Genomic DNA, 27,255 nt, shown 5'->3' with positions numbered 1-27,255 from the left:
TGCTGTTTATTGTTTGCCAATTATACTCCACTAAACCTGAAAAATAATATAGTCAAAAAATTGTCCAGTGATTAAGACTCCGAGCTCCCAATGCAAGGAGCCCGGGTTCCATCCGTGGTCAGGGAACTAGATCCCGCATGCCACAACTAAGAGTTCGCCTGCTGCAGCTAAAAGATCCTGCATGCTGCAACAAAGATCCAGTGTGCTGAAACTAAGACCTGGTGCAGCCAAAATAAATAAATAAATAAATAAATAAATAAATAAATAAATAAATATTTTTAAAAAATTGTTTTCAAAAAAGAAAGAAAATTCTTCAATGGCTTCCTAGTACCCTAGGATAAAAGCAAAAATCACTGCATAGAAGCTCTAACTGTGAAGCTTCAATATCATCCATGAGGAATGGGACTAATAGGGATGGCAATTGTGAAATCCAGGTAACTAATAATGGTGGTAACAGTAGTAGTAGCAGTAAAGTAGTAATAGTAAAACTGCTGGGACTTCCCTGGTTGTCCAGTGGTTAAGAATCCGCCTTCCAATGCAGGGGAAGCGGGTTCGAGCTCTGGTCTGGGAACTAAGATCTCACATACCGCGGGGCAACTAAGCCCGTGCTGTGCAACTACTGAGCCCTTGCACTCTAGAGACTGCCCGCCACAACTAGTGAGAAGCCCGCATGCTGCGATGAAAGATCCCATGTGCTGTAACTAAGACCCAATGCAGCCAAAAAACCCCCAAACAAACAAACAAAAAACAAACAACTGCTACTTTTTCTTGAACATCTGCCATGAACCAGGTATTTTACATATGTCTTAATTAGGACTCCCCCCAGAAAACAGAACCAAGACAACTACTAGTTGCAGGTAATTTACTTGGAATGTGATCCCAGGGATTTAATGTGAAAGTACAGGGTAAAATAGTGAAGGAAGAAAGGCCAACAGAAAAGATGCATTACCAAGGTGTTCACTGCTGTGGGTACCTGGGGCTAGATCCTACCAAAGCCATCTGAGGATTTCCTAGAATGCTTCTCAGCATGGTCCACCTGAGGACTGCCACGAAGAAGCATTTATCCATTGACTCCCATCCCCCATTGCTTAGGATGGCCCAGGGGCATCAACTCCCCTCCCACTTCCTGGTAGGCTCCCACCAGGGTCCTACGTCCTGGTTTAGGGAAAGCTCCAGGACAGATCGCAGAAAGAGCCAGGAGAGTTGAAGCCCTCACTGTACTGTTTTCTGCAGCTTCATCTAGAATCTAAGGTAAGGCTGAGATGACAGAAGGCAAAAGAGGTCCCACACCATCCCTTGCAAGACTCAGATTTGCCCACGCTCTACATTCGATCCAGTCTATCACCTAGTCTTCAGTAATGGCTGGCTACAATCTCAGTGGTGCTCATAATTCTTTGCAAAATGTACATTGTGCCATATGCCTTTTGTGCCCTATAACACACTATACTCAACCCTATGGATGATTCTCACAAATAATATTAAGTGAAAGAAGCCAGGCCAAGTAGTGTATACTGTATGATTTCACATAAATAAAACACAAAGAAGGCAAAAATAGTCTGTTGAAAGTTGGGATAGCAGCTACCCTTCCAAGTGGAAGAACAGTGTCTGGAAGAGGGTGAAAGGACATTTTCTAAATGCTGGTAATACTCTGGTTTTTGATCTGGGTGCTGGTTACATGAGTATATTCAGTTTGTAAAAATTAATCAGTGGGGTATGTATAATTTTCTGCATATGTATGATACTCCTGATTAATTTTTTAGCTGGAAGGTGGCCTCTCTTGTCTTCTGAGAGACCAATTAACCGTAAAGACTATTTCTAACTATTAATATTTCTGGATTTGGGGCTTTGGGGAACTACTGGAACATAATGTTAATTTAACAGCACAGGCTTTGGCAATAGAGAGTTGTTCTGTCCCTTTCTGTGTGCAATTGGCTAAGTTATTTAAACTTGTTAAGATTCAGTCTCCACACTCCTGTTTCTCTTCAGATGGAATAAATTTTTCACCTTTTACTAAAAAAAAAAAAAAAAAAAAAAAAAAAAATTCAGTTTTCTCGTTGTGCCATAGGAAACATAATAGTACCTAATATATAGGTTGGTGTGAGAATTAAAGTAACCCATAAAGTACCCAGCACTGTACCTGGTTTAATGCTCAAAAAATAATAATAATAACTGTTATGGTAGGTAATATTAGTTTTCATCTTTCTATTTTTTTTAAACTTCCAAGTTTTCAACAATGAACATTGACACAGGCTGTAGGTGCAGGAATGTTCATTGTAGCACTGTTTGAAATGGGAAAAAAATGGAGACAATCTAAATATCCATCTACTGGATAATGGGCAAATTAATTGTGATATATTCATAATATAGAACAATTCAAAACAGTTAAAATGAATAAACTCAAGCTACTGGTTATCAACATGGATAAAACAAAATGTTGAGGGGGGGGAAAAGCTGTAGAAGGATAGATACAGCTTGATACCATGTATATAAAATTTTACAATGTGCCAAACAACACTATGTACTGTTTAAAGGTTCATATATACATTGTAAAAATATTAAATCATGTGTGGAAATAAAATATTCAGGTAGGTGATTACTTCTTGAGGAGGAAGGAAAAGATTGGGTGAAAGGAAGGATACATTGGGGCTTAACACATCTCTCTTATTTTTTTTCTTAAAAAAAACCGTAAGGAAATAAGGCAAAAGGTTAAGATTTGACAAAGTTGGTGAAAGGTACTTGGATGTTACATAAACCTCTTTTTATCTGCTTCTTGAAATAGTTCTCTATTAAAAAAAAAAAGCAAGCATGGAGCAGAGCAGTGTGCAAAATACTTTTTTTTTTGTAAGAAAAACAATTTATTTATATCAACAACTGCTATTATGTCAACCTGAAATCAATGGCTTTGGTGGGGAAGTGAAGTATTGGGTTTTGTTTGTGGGGTTTTTTGGTGGCGCCGCACGGCTTATGGGATCTTAGTACCCCAACCAGGGATTGAATCCTGTAAATTTCATTCTTTTTGTTGTTCAGCTCTATGAGACAACTGCATATACCTGTGTAACCACCACCATAATAATTTAGGTAAGAACTGTTCCATCACCCTGGAATATTCCCTTGTGCTATCTTTTGTAGTCAGCCCCTCCTCCTCACCCAACCCATGGCATCTACTGATCTGTTTTCTGTTCCTATAATTTGGGTTTTTCCAGAAAGTCATATAAATGGAATAAAAAACAAATAGCTTTCTGAGTCTGGCTACTTTCACTTAGAATAATGCATGTGCGATTCATCCATGTTGTCTCATGTCTCAGTATTTTGTTCCTTTCTACTGCTGAATAGTATTCCATTGCAGTGATGTACCATGGTTTGTTTTTCCATTTACCAGTTTTAGGGCATTGGGATGGTTTTCAGTTTTTGTTGACTGTGAATAAAGCTCCTATAAACATTTGTATACAGATTTTTGTGTAAACATAGGTTTTTATTTCTTTCAGGTAAAGAACTAGGCATGGGATTCCTGAGTTGTATGGTAAATGTATGTCCAACATTATTAAAAAAACAAAAAAACAACCAAACTCTTTAACAAAATGTTCACACCATTTTGCATTTCCACCAGCAAGAATTGAGAGCGCCACTTGCTCTGCATGCTTATCAGCATTTGGAATTGTCAGTTTTTTGGAAAATTGTTAGTATTTGTTTTCAGCCATTCCAGCATGTGTGTAGTGGTATCTCAGCAAAATCTGCATTTCCCTAATGCATAACAATATTCAGCCTCTTTTTTTTTTTTTTCTTGGCCTTGCAGCATGCCAGGCAGGATCACCAGGGAAATCCCTATCTGTACATCTTCTTTAGTGAAGTATTTTTATTAGTCTTGTGCCCTTTTTATTAAAATTTATTTATTTGGCTGCATTGGGTCTTAGTTGCGGCACGCAGGATCTTTGTTGCAGCACGCGGACTTCTCTCTGGTTGCGGTGCAACGGCTCTAGAGTGCGCGTGCTTAGTTGCCCTGAGGCACGTGGGAATCTTAGTTCCCTGACCAGGGATCAAACCCGCGTCCCCTGCATTGGAAGGTGGATTCTTAACCACCGGACCACCAGGGAAGTCCCGTGCCCATTCTTTTACTGGGTTATTTTCTTATTATTGAGTTGTGAGAGTTCTTCATTCTATTCTAGGTACAAGATCTTTATCAGATATGCAATTTGCAAATGTTTTCTCCCAGTCTGTGGTTTGTCTTTTCACTCTCTTAACAATATCTTTCACAGAGCAGAATTTTAAAATTTTGATAAAGTCCAATTTGTCCTTTTTTTCCCCCCTTGTGAATCATGTCATATCTGAGAAATCTTTCCCTAACCTGAGATCACAAAATGTTCCCCCTAAGTTTTCTTCTGGAACTTTATAGTTTTAGGTTATCATTTATTTTTTTCTTTTTTCTTTTTTTTTTAAATTTTATTTTATTTATTTATTTATGGCTGTGTTGGGTCCTCGTTTCTGTGTGGGGGCTTTTCTCTAGTTGTGGCAAGCGGGGGCCACTCTTCATCGCGGTGCGCAGGCCTCTCACCACCGCGGCTTCACTTGTTGCGGAGCACAGGCTCCGGACGCGCAGGCTCAGTAACTGTGGCTCACGGGCCCAGCTGCTCTGCGGCATGTGGGATCTTCCCAGACCAGGGCTTGAACCCGTGTCCCCTGCATTGGCAGGCAGACTCTCAACCACTGCGCCACCAGGGAAGCCCTCATTTATTTTTTTCAAAGGATAGACGCATATTCTCTTATAACCATATTCTATATCTGGAAGAATACACAAGCTTTTCTCTGGGGTGGGAAAATCAAGTGATTTGAATGTGATAGAGAAACTGACTCTAAACTGTATACCCTTTTGTGCTATTGAATTTTTCCTTAAATGTACACATTACTGTACCTTAAAAACAAAAAGAAAATAGGGAATTTAAAGAAAAAGCTAAGATCTCAGGACTTCCCTGGTGGTGCAGTGGCTAAGACTCTGCACTCCCAATGCAGGGGGCCTGGGTTCAATCCCTGGTTAGGGAACTAGATCCCACATGCCCAACGAAAGATCCTGAATGCCTCAACTAAGACCTGATGCAGCCAAATAAATAAATAAATAAATATTAAGGAAAAAAAAAAAAAAGCTAAGATCTCAATACGTGTTGGGGATTATTGAAACCCAGTTCCACCTAACACAGTTTAAAATCACCACAATGGTTGCTGGACTGAATGACTTCACCATAGTTTCAAATCCTGAGATCTTTTCTTTCACAAACTGTGAAGGGCTCCCAAATCCTGGCAGTCCTTACTGGGCTGAGAACCAAGTCCAATTAACTGGCAAAGAATTAACTGGGCCAATCCTTCAGTAAGATGCAAATGAGTGAGTCTGACTATATAAAGCTTCCTTACCCTTGCTTGAACATTGCAGAACTGAGGCTGTGGATGTTGTTGCCACCTGCAGGCCACATCTGTCAACAGCAGGTTCATGGAAATAACCCACGGGGATCCCTCTCTCAAATGAGTCCTCTGTGGGACTCTGGATTGGAGAAACAGGGACTTATACATTTTTCTCTTTGCCCGTCAGACCACTACTCTGCCACAAACACAAACTGGTGATAGGAGTTCCTAAGTGTGGGGACTGTGGTCTCAGATTGTCTGGGTTTGAATCCTGACTCTTGGGTAAATCAGATACCAGTCTATACCTCAGGTTCCTCATCTATGAAGTGGAGATAACAGTAGCTCCTTTGAATAGATGTGAGGATTGAATCAGATCATTTAAAGTGTGTAGCTGGGGCTTCCCTGGTGGTGCAGTGGTTAAGAATCCGCCTGCCGATGCAGGGGACACGGGTTCGAGCCCTGGTCCGGAAGATCCCACATGCTGTGGAGCAACTAAGCCCGTGTGCCACAACTACTGAGCCTGCGCTCTAGAGCTCGCGAGCCACAACTACTGAGCCCGCGTGCCACAACTACTGAAGCCCGCGTGCCTAAAGCCCGTGCTCCACAACAAGAGAAGCCACTGCAATGAGAAGCCCGCACACCGCAACGAAGAGTAGCCCCCGCTACTATAAAATAAATTTATAAAGGGTGTAGCACACTGCCTGGCACTTAGTGAGCACACAACCAATATTAAGAGTTGTTGTTAGGCAAAGCTGCAGAAGCCTCTCCCATTCTAAACTGACAAATCAGTTTTTTTTTAATAATTACTTTAAAAAAATAAATTTATTTATTTATTTTTGGCTGTGTTGGGTCTTCGTTGCTGCACGCGGGCTTTCTCTAGTTGCAGCGAGCGGGGGCTACTCTTCGTTGCGGTGCGCGGGCTTCTCATTGCGGTGGCTTCTCTTGTTGCGGAGCACAGGCTTTAGGCACGCATGCGTCAGTAGTTGTGGCTCATGGGCTCTAGAGCGCAGGCTCAGTAGTTGTGGCACATGGGATTAGTTGCTCCGCGGCATGTGGGATCTTCCCAGACCAGGGCTCGAACCCGTGTCCCCTGCAATGGCAGGTGGATTCTTAACCACTGCGCCACCAGGGAAGTCCCTGACAAATTGTTTCTCGACACACTGTAGTGCAAGAAACTACTGTGTGTCAAGAAAAGGCCTTTAATACCTGGCTCCACCACTTACAACCTGTGACCTTGGGCAAGTGTCTTAACCTCTCTGAACTCTATTGGCCTCACAGGTGGTTTTGGATATTACATGAACTCATCTATGTAAAGCACCAACCACAGTGCCTGGCATGGAGTGGACAGTTAATAAATAGAGTGATGATTAACACAGGAATAGTTACCAAGTATAGCCAAAGGTTGAACAGCTCAGGTTGCAAACAGGCAGGCCACAGGCGGTCACTAACCTACAGATATTTTGGTTGGCCCTCAGTGTGTTACAATTTTTAAATTACCTGCCAGCATTAAAAACAGAAATTTCACATGTAAGTCGATTCTTAACTTCTGTTTTATAATGTGAAGCTCTGACTATGTATCACACCAGATCTACAAGGAAGATGGCATATAACAGAGAAATCTAATTTCTTTCAAGGGAGCCACGTAATGCTCCCTGAAGAAGTGATATTGAAGCTGAAACGTGAAGGTTGAGTAGGGGTTAGCCTAATAGAGTGGGGACAATGCTCCCAGCAGAGGAACTGGCGGGTCTAAAAGCCTTGATTCAGGGAGATTAGTGCCTCCAGGGCACTTCAGGAAAGTCTGGTGGCTGGAGGACAGTGAAGGGAAAGGTGGGAAGAAGATGAAGCTCCAGTTAGCACCTTAAGGATTTTGGACTTATCGTGAGGATGAATGTAGTTCAAGGCTGGAAGCTGGGAGGCAGCCAACAGGTAGCTGGTAGCCAACAAACTGAGGGGCTAGACAGGGTCAGATGGATTAGGGTCACGGGTCAACAGTGAGCAGCTGAGAAAGCAGAGGAGTACTAGGGCATTATAGGATCCCTATCTAGAAACTCTGGGCATACATAGGATAGCCTGTCAGGTGTGGTCTGGCAAAGGGCAGACTTTACAAAGACCAAGCTAAGCAGGACGCCAGGGTGAATTTCTTATGTTTATTTTAATAGTGGAAAAATGAGAAGAAATAAGATTTGCCCAAGGACATATGGCAAACGAGATACAGAACTAGATTCACAACACCTATCTCCAATTTGCTGCTTTTCTCACTATATTAGTTTTCTCAAGGTGAATAAACTCAGCATCAATACTGTGTTGTTGATAATTATATAGGTCATTTATTGAGAGCTTGCTAAATGTTAGGCTCTGTGTTTATGTGCATTATTATCTCATTATTTCATTCAGTTAACAAATATAGTCCACCCAAAATATTATGTATCAAGGGACTGTTAGGCACTGGAGACACAGCAATAAATGAGACAGACACCATCCCTATCCTGTGGAAGCTCACAATCCGGAAAGGAATTGAGTAGCTGAAGAAGTAATTACAAAGGGTAATTGGCAGACACTGTAGTGAGAGTACAACAGTGAACCCAACCTATCATGGGTGGCAGGGAAGGCTTTCTGGAAGAAGTGACAGTCAAGCCGAAAAGGCAGGGGTGAAACTCAGGGGAACACTGTTCCAGGAAAAGAGAACAGCACATGGAAGGCACTAGTCTCACCATAACCTGATGAAATTGGTGCTATGATTATCCCCTTTTCACAGATGAGAAAACTGAGGCTCTAAGAGAGACGAAGTAACTGACCCACTAGACGGTGCTGGAGCCAGGATGTAAGCCTGCATTTACTTAGACCAAAGCTCATTCTCTTAGCTGCTAAACTAGATATTTCTATTAGTTTTTATTTTCCTTCAAAGGATCATGTGAGTGGACTGGAATATTAACTGAGATGCCTGCAATGCAGGAAGTTGAAATAATGGCTTACAAAATATGCAAGCATGTCTGTGGCAGATTTAGCTGTCTGTTTTGGAATGACAGCTATTTAGTGACACAGCTCCTGTCCTAATGTCTGAATAGATGTTCAGTTCAACTGAATATGGTTCAACAGCGATGTACTGAGTGCCTACTGTGTGCTAGGAATGGTGCCAGGCATTGTCAGAGTCACAGAGATGATGAGAAAAGTTTCCAGGTACTAGGCTAAAGATCATGTTAATCACTAACAAATTTATAGGTTTTTTGTTTGTTTTTTTGTTTTTGTGGCCGTGTGGCATGTGGGATCTTAGTTCCCTGACCAGGGTTCGAACCCATGCCCCCTGTAGTGGAAGTACAGAGTCTTAACCACTGGACCGCCAGGGAAGTCCCAGTCACTAACAAATTTAAAAAGGTAAATATCAGGGCTTCCCTGGTGGCACAGTGGTTAAGAATCCGCCTGCCAATGCAGGGGACAAGGGTTCGAGCCCTGGTCTGGGAAGATCCCACATGCCGCGGAGCAACTAAGCCTGTGCACCACAACTACTGAGCCTGCGCTCTAGAGCCTGTGAGCCACAACTACTGAGCCCGCGTGCCACAACTACTGAAGCTCACGCGCCTAGAGCCTGAGCTCCGAAACAAGAGAAGCCACCGCAATGAGAAGCCCACGCACCACAACAAAGAGTAGCCCCCGCTCGCCACAACTAGAGAAAGCCCGCGCGCAGCAACAAAGACCCAACACAGCCAAAAAAAACAAAAAAATTTAAATAACAAAGCCATAATCCTGGCAGTTAGAAACCATAGGTAACTTATCATAATAGCTGCCAAGTTTTGAGCGTTAACTATGTGCCAAGCATTGCATGAGGCACCTTAATGAAATTAAAAATGATCATAACTAAAAACTAAAAGCCCACACTGTGAGACTGTGTAGAGGAGTTTACCTGCATTATCTCTTTTAACCCATGTTCATTCTATAAAGCTAATATCATAGCATTGATATTAATATTGCCCATTTACAGCTGAGGAAACTGAGCTTAAGAAATTTTTGCCTGAGATCCCAGCGCTAGTAAATGGAAGAGCTATAATTCAAACCCAGGTCTGCCTGACTCCAAAACCTGGGCTCTAGACCATTGCACCACACCACCTCTGCAAGGAGAGTCAGCTTGTAAAAATCCAGGGGGATGTGGTATGATCTGCATAGCTAGGTACATATCCAGACAGGAGAAATAAATATAGGTGCTTTAAAAACCCTCTAGGGGAGTAAAGAAACAGGGGGAAAAAAATAAAACAAAACAATGTATCTAGTCATTAAACACTAGTTAACCTCTAAATAGAGAGTCCACCCCAAATATTTATACTGCTCTTTTCTATCACTTCCTTGTGCTTAAATTTGCCTCTAGAATTATCTTTAAATTTAATTGTAGCTAAAGCTGAGAATTTTTGGTATCAAGATATACCTCTTTTAATTCTTTTTTAAAAATTAATTAATTAACTAATTAACAATTAATTAATTAATTAATTTATTTATTTATTTATTTTTGGCTGCGTTGGGTCTTTGTTGCTGCATGTGGGATCTTCCCGGACCAGGGCTCAAACCCATGTCCGCTGCATTGGCAGGTGGATTCTCAACCACTGCGCCACCAGGGAAGTCCCTCCTTTAATTCTTGTTTTACATCTGTGTGCAAAAGAAAAGAAACAATTTCATAAAAGTCAGTGTCAAGCAAATAAGTGACCCCCATTAAGGATGGGGGTACAAGCTGTGCTGTGCTTTGTAACCTGGGAGAAAAAAATCCCTTGCAGCAGGCAGCCATCAGCTGTGGGACATATGAACATCCTGTCTCCGTGATTATTTGTGGCTGTGGGCAGGGAGGTATGCAGCCTCATTCCAGATGTTCAGATATAGCCAGAAGTGAAATCTATGTAGCTAAGGAAGTGCCCAGAATTGGCTCTGTGACACATGGACTGGGAAGATCATTGTTGTGTTCAAACATATGGATGTTTGCATTTCCATCTGCTTATTTACCCTTCGTCCCAACATAAAAGGCAAAAAATGAAACTAATATTTACCTAGTGCCACTTTTGTTTGTTTGGTTTTTTGAAACATTTTTTTAATGCTTTATTTTTATTTATTTATTTATTTATTTATTTATTTATTTATTTATGGCTGTGTTGGGTCTTCGTTTCTGTGTGAGGGCTTTCTCTAGTTGCGGCAAGCAGGGGCCACTCTTCATCGCGGTGCGCGGGCCTCTCACTATCCCGGCCTCTCTTGTTGCGGAGCACAGGCTCCAGATGCGCAGGCTCAGTAGTTGTGGCTCTCGGGCCTAGTTGCTCCGCGGCATGTGGGATCTTCCCAGACCAGGGCTCGAACCTATGTCCCCTGCATTGGCAGGCAGACTCTCAACCACTGCACCACCAGGGAAGCCCTGTTTGGTTTTTTGGCTGTGCCCCGCAGCATGTGGGATCTTAGTTCCCTGACCAAGGATAGAACTCAAGCCCCCTGCATTGGAAGCATGGGGTCTTAACCACTGGATCGCCAGGTTAGTCTCTACCTAGTGCCACTTTGAATATGCTATGTTACTGTCTCTTAACAATTCATTTAATACTGTAGAAATGAGTTCAAAGAGGTAGAACACATAGCAGCTTCTATCACAGCAACTATAACAAATTATTTATTACAATTATCATATTACTAAAACAATAATGATAGCTTCCATTTATTGAGTGCACACTCTGTGCCAGGAACTGTACAGGGCACTTATACATTATTTCATGTAATCTTCACAAAACCCCTATGGTATAAGGACTATCACCCATTTTACAGAAAAAGAAACAGACATTCAGGAGGTTAAGCAACTTCCCAAGGTCACACAGAGAGCAAGTGGCATCTGTTTCTTTGTCCATCTCCCCACCGATTACTGTAAATTTCTTGAGGGCAAGGACTGTGTCTTACTCATCTCTGTATTCCTAGTCTCTAACACTGTGTCTGGCACAGGGCAGGAAGAATTCAGTAAGTATTTTTGAATAAATGAAAGAACAAACAATATTTCCCCAGATAAGTGGTAGATCTACCACTCTAACTAAAGGGATTTAGGTCTTTTGTCTTTAAGTCTCGTGTCCTTTACACAATTACAGATGCCTACTTAAATCAGGATCCTGATTAATCACTCACATGCCTCTTTTACTCTGGAAATTCCTATTAGACACTTTCCATATGAGTGTGATAGAGTGATTCCACTTCTAGGTCTTTATCATACAGAAATACTAACACATGTCTATAAGGATATATTACTAGAGTGCTTACTATTGGTATTTCAGGAAAAAATTTTTTAAAAAATGTCCATCCATGGAAGAGTGATTAAATGGAACATCGATTCTATGGAATATCATATAACTTCAAAGAGAGTAAGGTAGATCTCTTTCTGCTAATGCAGAAGAATGGACACAAGATTGTATTAAGTAGGACAAGCAGGTTTTGGAATATTAAGTACGGTTTAGTGTGCATAATAATAATCCTGTTTTCCACATTTATTGCAAACCTTGTTTCAGGCCCTCTGTGAAGTGTGTTACATGTATTACCATATTTCACTGAACCTAAGATAATTGTTTACTGAATGTTTACAAGATACTTGGACCTGTGTTAACATTCTGACTCCAGAGATAAAAATCTGGAAAGAATTTGTTTCTTAAAAACAATTAAGTATGGTATTTTGCTTAATCTTCACAATAGTATAAAGTAGATACCATCATTTCTCCTATTTTGCTGATGAAGCACAGAGAAATCCAAGTAAATTGCCTGTGTATAAGTAGTAGAATGTGGTATAATTCCATAAAAACAAAACAAAAAAATTAAAGAGTTCTGGATAAAGACAGTGAATATAATTTCTCATGCATGTAATTTTCCTTTCCACTTCCTCCCCTCCCAGTCCCATCGCACTAAAACTTCAGTAAAGGATTATTTTAAAGCATAAGGAAAGGGAGAGGGGGTAATAAATACAGCAGAATTTTGCAGGTGAGAAAGCAAATGAATGAGTGTTAATAGGCTCGGCAGACCCAAGAATGCAGAATCCTGCACCAGAAACTGGAGAAAGCTGAGAAGCAGCCTGGATATGTTCAAGAATTAGCCAGTGGTATCCCTGGAGGTGGGGGTGAAGAACAGCTAAAATGAGAAGGACTAGTTGAAGGTCAGTTGGCTTCCCTCACCGTACCCTCTAGGTGACCGCCCCTCCTCCACCTCAGCAGAAGTATGGAGGTTTATTCTCTTGAGAGAGTAAAACAATCTCTGGAGTAATACAGGTCACCAGGAACAGTGAAGAGCATCATACCGAAAAAGAGGCAATCAGTAGACTTTTTCCACACTCTGCTCCCGGAATTCTGGTAGCCAACCTTTACCTCCTGGGAAGATGTATCTTCTTCTTTGGGGAAAATGAAGTCCAATATGAAAGATGTAAAGATAATGGCACTGAGGTCTTCCAGCTAATGGTCCCTCATGGTCATTGGTTCATGGACAAATGACCTCATGGTCAATGATTCTCCCCTTCATGCACAGAGTTTCCAATCAGCTTTTAGTCCCCCACTTTTATTCATGAGCAGAAAGTCAAGGACTATGGGACACAAGGATTTCCTCTAACAGGAAAGAAAGAGATGAAAACAAAGAGAAGAAAGAAACTTGGAAGAAACTGAGACAGTGCAGAGAAAATAAAATTTTTAAAACTATCATGAATAGCGTCAACTAGAAGAAAAGATATCTGAATATATGAAAAAATAGCAATAAACAATAATAAAGAATATTCAGAAGGGAAAAAAAGTTCTTTGAAATGAAAAAACCATGAAAGCAGAAGCGAGAGCCCAATAGAAAGAATGGAAGATAAAGTTGAGGAAATCCCCTAGAAGTATAGCAAAAAGACACAGATATGGAAACTAGGAGGAGAAAAGATGAGAAAATTAGAGAACCAGTCAAGGAAGTGCAACAGCTGGATAAAAGTTTCCTAAAGAGAGAATATATAAAAAAGAGTTGAGGAAATCATAAAATAAGGAGTACCCAGGACAATAAATGAGAATAGACCCACATTAAGACCCACACACTGTGAAATATCAGAACACTGTTGACAAAGACAAGATTCTATAATCTTCTAAGAAGATAAGAAACTGGTCCCAGATAGAGGCTCAGGGATCAGAATGGCTTCAGACCTTCAGACCTAGAAGTAGAAGAGAAGGGAAGAATACCTTCAAAATTCTGAAAGATGATGATTTTCAACCTAGGATCCTATACCCTGTTAAACCATCAATACCATCATTAAAACATATGGATAAGACACAATCAGATATACAAGGTGTTGGGAATTCCCTAGTGGTCCGGTAGTTAGGACTTGGCGCTTTCACTGCTGTGGGCCTTGGTTCAATCCCTGGTCGGGGAACTAAGATCCTGCAAGTTGCATGGCCTGGCCAAAAAAAAAAAAAAAAGATATACAAGGTGTTAAAAAACTTTACTTCGGACTTCTCTGGTGGCATAGTGGTTAAGAATCTGCCTGCCAATGCAGGGGACACGGGTTCGAGCCCTGGTCCGGGAAGATCCCACATGCCGCGGAGCAACTAAGCCCGTGTGCCACAACTACTGAGGCTGCATGCCACAACTACTGAAGCCCGCATGCCTAGAGCCCGTGCTCTGCAACAAGAGAAGACTTTATTTCTAGTGCATTCTTTCATAAGACATGGCCACCAAAACTAGAGGGCAAAAAAAGATAGAGAAAGTTATGGAGTAGATGGTAAAAGTTCTCATCACAAGGGAAAAATATTGTGCAGTGATGGATGTTAACTAGACTTAACTGTGATCATTTTGAATGTATACATATATTGAATCATTATGTTGTGCACCTGAATTAATACAATGTTATAAGTCAGTTATATCTACATTTTTTTTTTAGAAAAGAGAAAGAAAGTTATGGGATTCAGGAAACAGGAGAGTCATCACAGGAGAGAAGCAAAGAGAATTCCCAAGAGGCTGTAAGGAACATTCTAGGATGACAACTGTGCTCCAGACATAGCATCTGGATGCCACCTATCCAGATTGGAGCACTCTGACTCAAGAGAGAGACACACTGAAGACCGTTGCATTCAAGAACTCTGCTGCTCTTGTAACCTCTTTTGTGTCTGCCTCAAAGTAACAGAACAATCCCTCAAAATCTAAGTTGTAACAAAGTGGAGTGTATTTCAAAGAGTAGAAGATGATGTGATATATATATATATATGAATATTACTCAGCCATAAAAAGAATGAAATAATGCCATTTGCAGCAACATGGATGGACCTAGAGATTATCATACTAAGTGAAGTAAGCCAGACAGAGGAAGACAAATATCATATGATAGCGCTTATATGTGGAATCTAACCAAAAAAAATGATACAAATGAGCTTATATAAAAAAAAGAAATAGACCCAGAGACATAGAAAACAAATTTATGGTTACTAAAGGGGAAAGGGGGGAGAATAAATTAGGAGACTGTGATTAATATATACATACTACTATATATAAAATAGGTAACCAATGAGGACCTACTGTACAGCACAGAGAAATATACTCAATATTTTGTAATAACCTATAATGGAAAAGAATCTGAAAAAGAATATATATGTATATATGACTGAATCTCTTTGCTATATACAGGGAAAAGAATCTGAAAAAGAATATATATATATATATAATGACTGAATCACTTTGCTGTACACCTGAAACTAACACAATATTGTAAATCAACTATACTGAAAAAAAAAGAGTAGAAGAGACCCTTCTCTACTTTGTCACATATTTGTCCTCTGGACCCCAGAGTAGCTCTACATGAGAACTGGAATGGAACAGGAAAAAGCTTTAACCTACAACCCCTTTCTCTACATGAACCTGATACAGATATGTCCTCAAGGCTCGCGTTGGTACTAATGTCATACACAGACATCAGGCTGTCTTCCCTATGCAAGCTTTTCTCTTCTTCCTCATCACTATAGCCCTCCATCCCCACCCCAATAAACTTATGCAAGTAATAAGAGCAGGACTGCACAGCAGGCGAGCCTTGAGAAGATACGCCTGAAGTCAGACAACCTAGGTTAAAATCTAGTTCTACCTCTCACAGCTGTGACCTTGGCCATGTTTCTCCATGAGTCTCAGTTTCCTTACCAGTAAAATGAAGATAATAATGTCTGTCTCAAAAGATTGTTGAAAGAGTTTAAGATGCGACAGTTTTTGCGGTTTTTTAGCACAGTGCCCAGAACACAGTAAGTGCTTAATAAATGGTTAACATTGATTATTACCTGTAGGCCACCTATCTTATCAGGTACATCTAATAAGGACTGAATTTCAGGAGTGGTCCCAGTTTAAGGTCAGTCTGGGGCCCACAACAGTATTATGCCTGGTTCTTTAAAAACAGGACACACCTTATACGTACAAATGAATGTTGTTTACTTCAAGTTGTCATTACCTTGGAGGCAGTGCACTTATTCCAGGGATGCTTCCACTCTCCAGAACATTTTTGGGGTACCCAATTTAGAAATTTCTTCAGGGTCTATAACACATTCTTCTGAATATCCTCATCAGTAGCAAATCTTCATCTTCTGTAAAGATAAATTCAATGTTTGAAATAATCAGAAGTTGGTGAATAAATAGGGTACAGGGGAAGATGAAGTTAAGACTAACTTTCTTATATAGCTTTTACATGGATTTTATCCTTTTATTTTATTTTTGGCAGCGCAGCTTGCGGGATCTTAGCTCCCCCACTAGGGACTGAACCCGTGCCCTCAGCAGTGAAAGTGTGGAGTCGTAACCGCTGGACTGCCAGGGAATTCCCAAGGATTTTATCCATTTAAAATAAACTAATTTTTAAAAGATAAAAGCAGTAAAGTCCAATTAGGGCCTCCCTGGTGGCACAGTGGTTAAGAATCTGCCTGCCAATGCAGGGGACACAGGTTCGAGCCCTCGTCCGGGAAGATCCCACATGCCACAGAGCAACTAAGCCCATGTGCCACAACTACTGAGCCTGCGCTCTAGAGCCAGTGAGCCACAACTACTGAGCCCACGAGCCGCAACTACTGAAGCCCACGTGCCTAGAGCCTGTGCTCCGCAACAAGAGAAGCCACCGCAATGAGGAGCCCACACATCGCAACAAAGACCCAACGCAGCCAAAAATAAAATAAATAAATAAATAAAATAAATTATAAAAAAAAAAAAGTCCAATTAGACTACTAAAACAAAAAAGAAAATTACCCATAGCTTACAATACAACTGCTATCATTTTGGTGCATTTTCCTTATCTTTCCTTAATATACAGTTTTAAAAATAGTAGTAATAGTGTACATATCATTTGTAACATGCTAACCTAATTTAACTTATGTCATAAGCATATTTTCATGTTGCTGTAGAGTCCTCATAATAATATTTTTAATGGCTGCATAATATTTCATCAAATGGATATGGCAGAATTTACTTAACCACTACTCTTTTGCTGAACATTTAGGTTGTTTTAAGTGTTTTATTATGAAATATATGTACTTTTCCCCAAATTTGTGCTTATTTCCTCAGCCTGGATTACCAGAAGTGGGAATGTTGGATCAAAGGGTATAAGGATTTGATGGTTCTTGATAGTTACTTCCAAATTGTTTTCCAGTAGGTTTTCACTAATTTATAATGCCAAGGAAACAGTAGAATACCCATTTCACTGTATCTAAAACAAGAACTTGGTATCACAATTTTAATAAGTTAGGAGCTAGAAAAATATTTCATATGAACCAATTTAAAGTCAAGTGGTTTGGGGCCTCCCTGGTGGTGCAGTGGTTAAGAATCCGCCTGCCAATGCAGGGGACACGGGTTCGAGCCCTGGTCCGGGAAGATCCCACATACTGTGGAGCAACTAAGCCCGTGCACCACAACTACTGAGCCTGCGAGCCACAACTACTGAGCCTGAGTGCCACAACTACTGAGCCCGCATGCCTAGAGCTGGTGCTCCACAAGAGAAGCCACCTTAATGAGAAGCCCACGCACTGCAAGGAATAGTAGCCCCCCTGCTGGCTGCAACCAGAAAAAGCCCACGCAGCAATGAAGACCCAACGCAGCCAAAAATAAATACATAAATTTATTAAAAAAAAAAAAAAAAAGCAGAGCACAGACAGGGTGGAAAATTCCAGATACCCATTACTCCCCTATGAAAGCAATGATCTCTTACTGGTTTTTTTTTTAACTATTATTACTTTTCAGTTACATAAGAAATATACATTCATCGTTTAAAAAAAAAAAGGCAGAAACAATAAAAAGTACAGCTTATTTCCAACACCAAGCAAAGACCATTAACATTTTGAAGTATTTACCCTCACACCATTTTCTCTATAGAACATGTTTTATAAAAAATAGCACACCAGGGAATTCCCTGGTGGTCCAGTGGTTAGGACTCCGTGCTTCCACTGCAGGGGACACAGTTTCTTTCTTTCTTTTCTTCTTTTTTTTCAGGGTATTAAGGCAAACAGGGCCACCTAGAATCTTTATTCAAACGGGAATCAGCACTTGGACAGAAATCACAGTTCAACAGCGAAAACTTTCTCTTGCAAGTGCTAAGCCATGGCCCCTCCCCATGGCCATAGCCATTATCCCTGTCTGCTCTCCAGCTTCACGGCCCCTTGCCTGCCCTGGCTGAGCCAGAACTCCTGACCCATCACAGGAGGGGGCGGGAGGGCCACAGGAGCTCAGCTTCTGCACACCCAGATGGACCATGGCCTCCTGGCTAAGCAGGCACCGCATCCTCCCTGGCGCCCTCTGAGGTCTCAGCCTCTGGCAGCATCAGATCTGAGCCAAGCTGAGCCTCCTGAGGACGGTGGGGATGGGGGCTTCCGGGGGAGTCGAGGGAAGGAGGGCCAGGGCTGGGGAAAGGTGCCTTCCAGTTCCCGGCCCCCACCTAGTGCAGAGGCCCAGGGGCCTGACTCTCCTGATCTTGCCCCAGCATCCCCTCCGCAGAAGGTCAGTATATCTTCTGCCGACTGGGTAGAACGGCCTTTTTGATGAAGGAGAAGACAATCAGGATCCCTAAGCGTTTGCCCCGCTTGCCTTTGGTGAAGTAATTGGAGACCACATCATCTCCAGGCTGCATGGTGGCAGGCAGGACGTTCTCCCCAGCCGACGGTGACACAAAGAACGCAAACGGGATTATCCACAGACAGAAAGTGAAATAGGGCAGGACCTCTAAGAAAGGATAATATTCCTCTGCAAAAAAACTGAAACGCTAGGTAATGATTCACCACCACTAGCCCGCACGACAGGATGAAGTTAGGCGAGGTGAGCATGATGAAGGGAAAGGTCTGGAGGAGGCCAAAGTAGACCAGGTAGGCCAGGAAGAGGCCCACGCCAATCATGTAGGTGGGGAAGCGCTCAAAAACGTAGAGGCCAATCAGCACAGCTGTGGAGAACCAGACCCTATATTCTATGATCCTGCTGGTGGCCACTGTGTATTCTTCTATCAATTCTGCCAGGTAATAGAGTCTGGCTGCGATGGCCAGCGTGATGAAGGCCACCTGGATGAAGAGCGACAGCCAGCTCAGCACATACATGAACCACGTGGCGCGCTCGCCCCGGCCGCCCGCCCCTCGACAGCCGGGACGGGCCTGCGCGCTCGGGCTCCAGCAACACGGAGCCGCCACCACCGCCGCCGCCGCGTTCCTGCCCCTGGGACACAGTTTCGATACCTGGTTGGGGAACTAAGATCCTGCAAGGTGTGGGGAAAAAAAAAAAAAAAAAAAAAAAAAAAATATATATATATATATATATAGCATACCATACACGTTGTTTTTAAACTTTTTTTTCCCCCCACATAATAATTATAGCTCATATCTACATAATGTTTACTATGGGTCAGGTACAATTCCAAGTAGTTTTACATGTAATAATTCATTTAGTCCTCATGATAATTCTATAAGGAAGGCGATATTAGTACTCCCATTTAATGATGAGACTGAAGCAGAGAAGTAATTTGCCTAAGGTCACAAAGTCAATAAGTTAACGAACTGGCACATTTTTCCATATTGCTAAATTCATTTTCCACACATTTTCTTTTTTTGAATGGTTGCACGATATCCATGCAGCCATTATGTGGATGAAGTATCATTTAATTATTCCACTTCCTTTTATGAGACATCTAGATTATTTCCATTTTTTGATTTATACACATCACTAACGTGGTGATGTGGTATAAGATGCCTTATACTACACCTTTGTGCACAATCCTTAATTACTTCCTTAGGCTAACTGCCCTCAAGAACAGTTGCATTGATTTTTATTTCCTCCAAAGAGGTGTTCCTTTCTCTATGTTCTCCATGACCTTAAATGTAAATTTTATCACTTTTGTTTACAGCAACATTTTATAATTCATTTTACCAGTTCTGAGAAATAAATCCAAGCACTAAAGGATGAGTGATTTCTCTAGAGTAAAAGAGTCAGGGTCTAAAATCTACTCCCTTTCCATGCTCTCCTGCTTTTTACAGATGCTGAACCTCATGGCTTATACACTAACTCATCGCAGAGGAATGAGGAGTGTTAACCTGGGACAAACCAGCTAATGCAGGCAAGATTCTTATGGTCTGCAAGTCAGCATTCACTAATTCACTCACTCATTCATTCAATAAATATTTGAAAGGTTAGTATATGAGTAGTACTAAGCAGGGGTTATGGGGTTCACAGAAAAAAATATTTAGAACAAGGCTAAATAAAACATTTAGCACATAACCTGGCACACGATAATTGCTCAATAAATCAGTATTTATGTCAGGCACTCTGCTAAATGCCAAATAAGTGTATTATCTCCTTTAATCTCTACAACCTCCAGGAACTGTTGTGGTTTTTTTTTTAATCATCCCCATTTTGCAGATAAGAAGACTGAGGCCTAGAGAGATTTACCCAGCTTGAGCAACATACTTGTGGTGTTCAGATTTGAACTGAAGACTCCAGAGTCTGTGCTCTTAGCCATTATACTATATTACAAAACACAATTTCTCCCCTTAAGAAGCATATAGCCTTATTAATAATACTAAAATTGAAAATAGCTATCAAGTGTTAAGCACTTATGTGCCAAACACTGTGCTAGGCCTTTATGCATATTGATCATTTAATTCATATGACAACTCTATGAAATACTCTTGTAATTATGCTTGTCTTATAAATAAGAAAATAGATATTCTGAGAGTTTAAATAACTTGCCCAATATACAAATGGCTCTTAAATGGTAGCCCTAGAAGCCAAGATATACAAAGAATTACTGTATAGGGAACATGATAAAATGTAAAACAAGTGATGCTATTTAGCTACCATCAAATTTCAGAAGTCACAGGAAAGAGACTTCGTGACCTTCTTGTGTTCCAGGAATGATCACAGAAGGATAGAAAGGGAAAATCCTGGCGGTTTGTCAGGCCCTGTGTTGAAAGCCTTCACAAAGGTCAGTTCATTATATCCTCTTTGTGATGAATGTATTATTATTATTCTAAATTTGACAGACGAGGAAATGGATTCTCTGGAAGGTGATGCAATATGTCCAAGGTCACATAGCTAGTAAATGGCATAGCTAGAACTGGAACCTATTTGTCTCTCAAATCTGAGCCCTTAAGCACTGTGTTACATGCTTTCCATTATTTGATCTTGCTTTTTGGTTGTGTAGGTGTCACATAGCCAGAGATGAGTGGAAAAGGCAAAAGTGAAAGGGTATTAAGGAAGATAATACATAAGCAAGAGTATTGAGTTACATCCAAGAAAAAGGAAGCAGACCTTCTTGTTCAGTGCTAAAGATTCATTTGTTTTGGGAAGGAGCCCTTTGTTTGCATACCTTTGGTGACTACACAAACTGTATAAATGTCTGTTTCTGCCATTATAATGGGAGCTATTAAAGACAGGGACTATATCTTAGCCTCTGCTTTAACCCAGTGTCTAGCATAGTGCTTAGCTTGTAGTTCCAGCAGAGAGGTTGGAAAAATAGGGAGTAGTCACATTGCATATATCTCTGGATGGCAATTAAGGTAGTCCACAGAGCAAATACCCTAAACAAAATAATAGGTACTCAAATCCAACAGGGCATTTAAAGGATAAAATCATGGTGCATAGGAGTTATCCCAGGAGTACTAGGATGGCCCAACAGCAGAAAATCTGTCAATATAATTCACCACATTGATGGACCAAAGGGTAAAAATTATGATTTTTTTCATACTTAGAGAAACTTGATGCAGTAGCATTAAGGTCAGGACTAAGTCGTGGATGCTCATTATTAGTGTTATCTAGAGTCTTGGAGAGTCTGGCCAATTCTTTTAGATGAGAAAAAGTGAAAGATGTATGTACTCTTTTGCTTGCCATTCTTGCCAATGATATGATAGTCTATATGGAAAACACAATATAATCAACAGGCAAACTATCAGAACTATAAAAGAGTTATTATCAAGTTTGCAAGAATAGAAATCATCTTACAAAATTCAATAGTGTTCTTCTCTATAAGGAATAACCACCTTAAAAATGTAATAAAAAATAGAACACAATCTACGGTAGCAACTAAACTAAAGTCTATAGCAAAGATCTGCAAACTCTTTCTGTAAAGAGCAAACAGTAAATAGTTTCTGTTTGGCAGGTCATGTGGACTCTGTTGCAGCCATTCAACTCCATCACTGTTGAACAAAAGCAGCCATAGACAGTATTAAATGAATGAATGTGGATGTTCCAATAAAATTTTATTTACAAAACCAGAGCACAGGCTGACATGCACAGGTGTAGTTTGCCAACTCCTGGTCTATAGTAATTGGCCTAAAAACTGTGGACTGAAGAAAAACGTACAACCTAAAAGTTGCAAGTTAAGTTTTATTCGGGACCTGAGGACTAGAGCCTGGGAGACAGCCTCTCAGATAGCTCTGAGGAACTACTCCGAAGAGGTAAGGGAGGAGCCAGGATATATAGGAGAGTTTTTGCTGAAAAACCGTGTAGACGAACATGAAAAGATTACTGCTAATCACAAAAAACGAACATCTCAAGTTAGTGATTTTAGAGCTTTTCTACATATGGGAAGATGCAAGATTCTGGGCTCATTGAAATTTTTCCTTAGATATGCAGCTTAACTCTCTAGGGCCAGTATCCAGAGCACAGAATATTTCCTATTTTCCTCTATCCTGAATTCTCCTCAGGGTGCACTGTTGTGGGTGTGGGGAGGTGGCTGTAGTGCCTGATGCCTTGATGGCAGGCAACATTTATTGTTTACTGGAATGGCAGGCAAACTTCCCTTACCACAAAGCAATGCCTAAGAAGTTTATCAAGGAAAAAACTAAACTCCATTCAGGGACATTAGAAGGCCTGAATAAATGTCATAATTCAGATCACTTCAGTAGTGTAAAGATTTTATTCATTTGTTTAACAAATATTCAGAGTGGCTACCATACGCCAGGCATTGTTCTGGGTACTAGGGGTGCAGCAGAGAACAAAACAGGGCACCTATCCTCACGAATCTTACATCTTTAGCAGAGAAGCAGTGATTAAATAATCTAAAGTTGGATAGTAATAAATGCTATGAAAAAGATTAAATAAGAGAAAGAGAGTGATGAGGAGTGAGTGTGCTACTTAATTTAGGATGGTCAGGGAAGGCTTTCCTGATGTTTCAGCAAAGACCTGAAAGAGGTGAAGGAAGCCTGCCACATTGAATTCTGGTGAGGGAGCGTTCCATGCAAAGATGTCAGTTCTCCCCCAAATTAATCTATATGTGTTCAATGAAATTCCAATAAAAATTCCAGTAGTAATGTTGAGAAACTAAAACCCACTCTAAAATGAATATGAAAGAATAAAGGTCTATGAAAGCTAAGTCTATTTTCAGAGGGAAATAAAAGTAGGGAGACCTGCCCTACTGGTAGAACTGGCTCTACCACGAAGCCACAGTAATAAAAATATTGTGTTGCTGGCACTGAAACAAAGAAAAGGATCAATGGAATAGAATGGAGAGCTTATAAATAAAGTATATACATGGGAACTTAATATGTGATAAAGGTGGCATCACAAAACACTGGAAAGATTGTTTTTCTGACAGTTATAGAAAAACGAATTCACTGTATAGAGAACAAAGCTGAATTTTTACTTGAAACTATGTTAAAAGTGGACTCCAGATGGATTAAAGACATAAATGTGAAAGTTAAAACTATAAAGCTACTATTAGAAAATACAGGAAAATCTGTTACCCAGGTGTAAATAAAGACTTCCTAAACAAGACTCCAAATTCTAAGGTCAAAATTTAGGACATCTGCTTAATTAATGACATCACAAAGTTAACATGAAGGTTGCAGACTGGGAGAAGGTATTTGCAATGTTTAAAACAAACAAGGAATAATGTCTAGAATATACACACAATTCCTACAAACTAAGAAGACAGGAAATCAAATTTAAAAAAAGTAGGCAAAGGATATAAATAGGCACTGGGAGAAAGTATTTGCAGTGTTTAAAACAAATAAAAGAATGTCTAGAATATACAAAGAATTCCTACAAATCAACAAGACAGGAAATCAAATAGGAAAATAAGCAAAGGATATATAAATACCTTAGTTTCACATACTAAGCAAACAAAAAAAAAAATAGAAAAAAAAGGCTCAAATTTAATTATAATCAGAGAAATGCAAATCAAGACAGCCAAGAGCTGCCACTTTACTTCCACCAGACTGGCAAAAATTAATAGCACTTATGTTTGTTTTTGTTAATCTGTAGACAAACACTTATAGATGGGTGCCAAAATAAATCCTCTTTTGCAGCCTAGAACTCATTGTTCAGTATGAGCTTTGATACAGATAAGAAGGAACATGGTACCTGAAACAGATTCAAGTGGTGGGGGTATTGATAAACACAAAGGTTGCTTCCAGGACTATAGAATTGATAATTTAAAAGCTTAAGATATGAGGGAAATTATCAGCTATGCTGATTTAGTACTCTAAGGTTGACATGAAACAAAGATGACTTCCTTTTTTAGGCTTTTATCTTGAGAACACAGTGTCTGGGCTTTAAAAAGGTATTGGCATATCCCAACGATCTGTACTGTTCTAAGCTATGATAGTTTAGGAGTGAATATGATTTGAACTTAATGCATGTTTAGAGGGTGTCTAAAATTCAGAAGCAGGCAGATCCATTTCCTCTGACCCTAAACATGGTCCAAAAGTAAATTGCTTGAGGAAATTGGATCCCAAAGATCACAGGTGGGGAATTTTGAAGTATGTCCATATTCCACTGGAGATCAAAGAAGCTCAACTAAAAGAATGGGGAGACTGACTGACTGACATGACAACTGTGGACTGAGCAAAAATTCTTTTTGAAAGGGCTATCTTGAAGAGTATAACTCAAACACTGGAGGAGCTAAGATGATCGGCAGTGGAAGGAATCAGAACGTGTGAAATTCCTTAAAAATTTATTGACTTAAATAATTTGCCATATATAAAAACATAAAAAAAGAAAAAGAAAACTGGCAAAAATGAGAAAGATGCTAACACCGAAGATTGGTGGCTATGAGTTCTTGTGTACTGGTGACAGGAATTAGCACAGCCATTCTGAAAAGTAACCTGGCCATTTTTGGCAAATTGAGCACGCCCAATTGCATAGTTAAGAGGAATATTCACGTCAATATGCAAACGTGCTTTTTTTTTTTTTTTTTTAAAGTCTTTATTTATTTATTTATTTATTTATGGCTGTGTTGGGTCTTCGTTTCTGTGCGAGGGCTTTCTCTAGTTGTGGCAAGTGGGGGCCATCTCTTCATCGCGGTGCGCGGGCTTCTCACTATCACAGCCTCTCTTGTTGCGGAGCACAGGCTCCAGACGCGCAGGCTCAGTAATTGTGGCTCACGGGCCCAGTTGCTCCGTGGTATGTGGGATCTTCCCAGACCAGGGCTCGAACCCGTGTGCCCTGCATTGGCAGGCAGATTCTCAACCACTGCGCCACCAGGGAAGCCCAACGTGCTTATTTTTGCTTTTTTTTTTTTTTGCCTCTGTGCAGCATGTCATGTGGGATCCTTAGTTCTCTGACCAGGGATCGAACCCATGCCCCCTGCAGTGGAAGCGTGGAGTTTTTTTGTTTTTTGTTTTATAACAGCTGTACTAGCCACTATCTTTTTTTTTAAGATTTATTGATTGATTGATTGCTATGTTGGGTCTTCGTTTCTGTGCTAGGGCTTTCTCTAGTTGCAGCAAGCGGGGGCCACTATTCATCATGGTGCGCGGGCCTCTCACTATCGTGGCCTCTCTTGTTGCGGAGCACAGGCTCCAGATGCGCAGGCTCAGTAGTTGTGGCTCACGGGCCCAGTTGCTCCGCGGCATGTGGGATCTTCCCAGACCAGGGCTCGAACCCGTGTCCCCTGCATTAGCAGGCAGATTCTCAACCACTGCGCCACCAGAGAAGCCCGGAAACGTGGAGTCTTAATCACTGGACCGCCAGGGAAGTCCCTATTTTTGCATTTTTAATAGTAATAGAGAGTTGAAGGCAATCTAGAGTTCTATCATCAAAAGAGTGAATGAGTAAAACATGGTGGATGCACAGTGGTTATGTACCTGGAGTCTGGAGCTAGACCCCTGGAGTTGAAATTCAGGCTCCACCACTTACAATAGAAGTAAAATTTTGAGTAATCTGCGCCTCATTCTTATCTACAAAATGGTAGTAATAATATCTACCTCATAGGGTTGTTGGGAGAAGTATATGAGTTAAAACGTTTAAACCATCTGAAACAGAGTTAAGCACTATTTAAGTACTAATATTACTGTTAACATGAAAGCATATGCAAGTTCAAAGTTGTAAGTTAGGTTTATGTATAGCAACAAGAGAATATTACAAAAGCAATAATAATTTTAAAAAGTAAGAAAAAGAACATTTGTTTATTTATTTTTGGCTGCGTTGGGTCTTTGTTGCTGCGCGCAGGCTTTCTCTAGTTGTGGTGAGCAGGGGCTACTCTTCGTTGTGGTGCACGGGCTTCTCATTGTCGTGGCTTCTCTTGTTGTGGAGCACCAGCTCTAGGTGCGCGGGCTTCAGTAGTTGTGGCACGCAGTCTCAGTAGTTGTGGCTTGCGGGCTTAGTTGCTCCACAGCATGTGGATCTTCCCGGACCAGGGCTTGAACCCGTATCCCGTGCATTGGCAGGCGGATTCTTAACCGCTGAGCCAGCAGGGAAGTCCCGAAATGGAACATTTATGGCATAATATCATTTATGTGGATTGAACATACTTACATAACTCTACGTATTTTACAAGACAAGCATCACAGACATACATTGAACATATCAGAATGGGTGCCTATAGGATAGAATGAGAGTAGAGTTTAGGAATAAAGTGGAAGACTACAAAATAAGAAAGGGGCCTTGCTTGAATCATCCTGCTAATATGCTATGAAAGGAGGAACAAGATTTACTCATGAAATCTGCAACTGAAGGAGGTAAAAGCTATCTTGAAAATATGCAAGGGAAAGCCAAGAAAAGGATCCCAGAGCCAGAGAAATAACCAGCTAACCAACTTGGAAGCTACCCTATCTTTGAACTTACCCTTAAATGAGATAACACCATCCTTATCGTTTAAGGCAGCTTTGGATAGGTTTTCTGTTACTTGCCCAAAACCTCTTAACAGAGTATTCATACGATCTTTCGAGTGGCAAACCGAGGTCCAAAAAGAATTATGATCTATCCAATGTAATACCTCAACTGGGGTATTATCTCAGCGGAGGTTCCAGAAGAAAATGAAAATTTTGAGTGACCAACAATTTTTAAAACGCCAAATTCTCTCCAGTGTATTAAAAACTCTACAAGTGGGCTTCCCTGGTGGCACAGTGGTTTAGAATCTGCCTGCCAATGCAGGGGACATGGGTTCAAACCCTGGTCCGGGAAGATCCCAAATGCCGCGGAGCAACTAAGCCCGTGTGCCAC

The 27,255-nt window shown here is 40.8% G+C and overlaps 1 non-coding gene and 1 pseudogene across 1 annotated transcript; one reads left to right on the top strand and one right to left on the bottom strand.

Annotated features, from left to right (window-relative positions):
* Window positions 1-17,529: 17,529 nt before the first annotated feature.
* LOC103000499 (protein TEX261-like) lies at window positions 17,530-26,898 on the bottom strand (annotated as a pseudogene).
* LOC114236342 (small nucleolar RNA SNORA40) lies at window positions 24,045-24,170 on the top strand. The gene has a single exon (XR_003622317.1). It is a non-coding gene; the product is annotated as a small nucleolar RNA SNORA40 (small nucleolar RNA).
* Window positions 26,899-27,255: the final 357 nt, after the last annotated feature.

Source organism: Balaenoptera acutorostrata, chromosome 1 (assembly GCF_949987535.1).
Source record: "Balaenoptera acutorostrata chromosome 1, mBalAcu1.1, whole genome shotgun sequence".
NCBI classification, from domain to species: Eukaryota; Metazoa; Chordata; class Mammalia; order Artiodactyla; family Balaenopteridae; genus Balaenoptera; species Balaenoptera acutorostrata.
The sequence above is the reverse complement of the archived record's forward strand: the minus strand, read 5'-3'. Positions and strand labels throughout refer to the sequence as shown.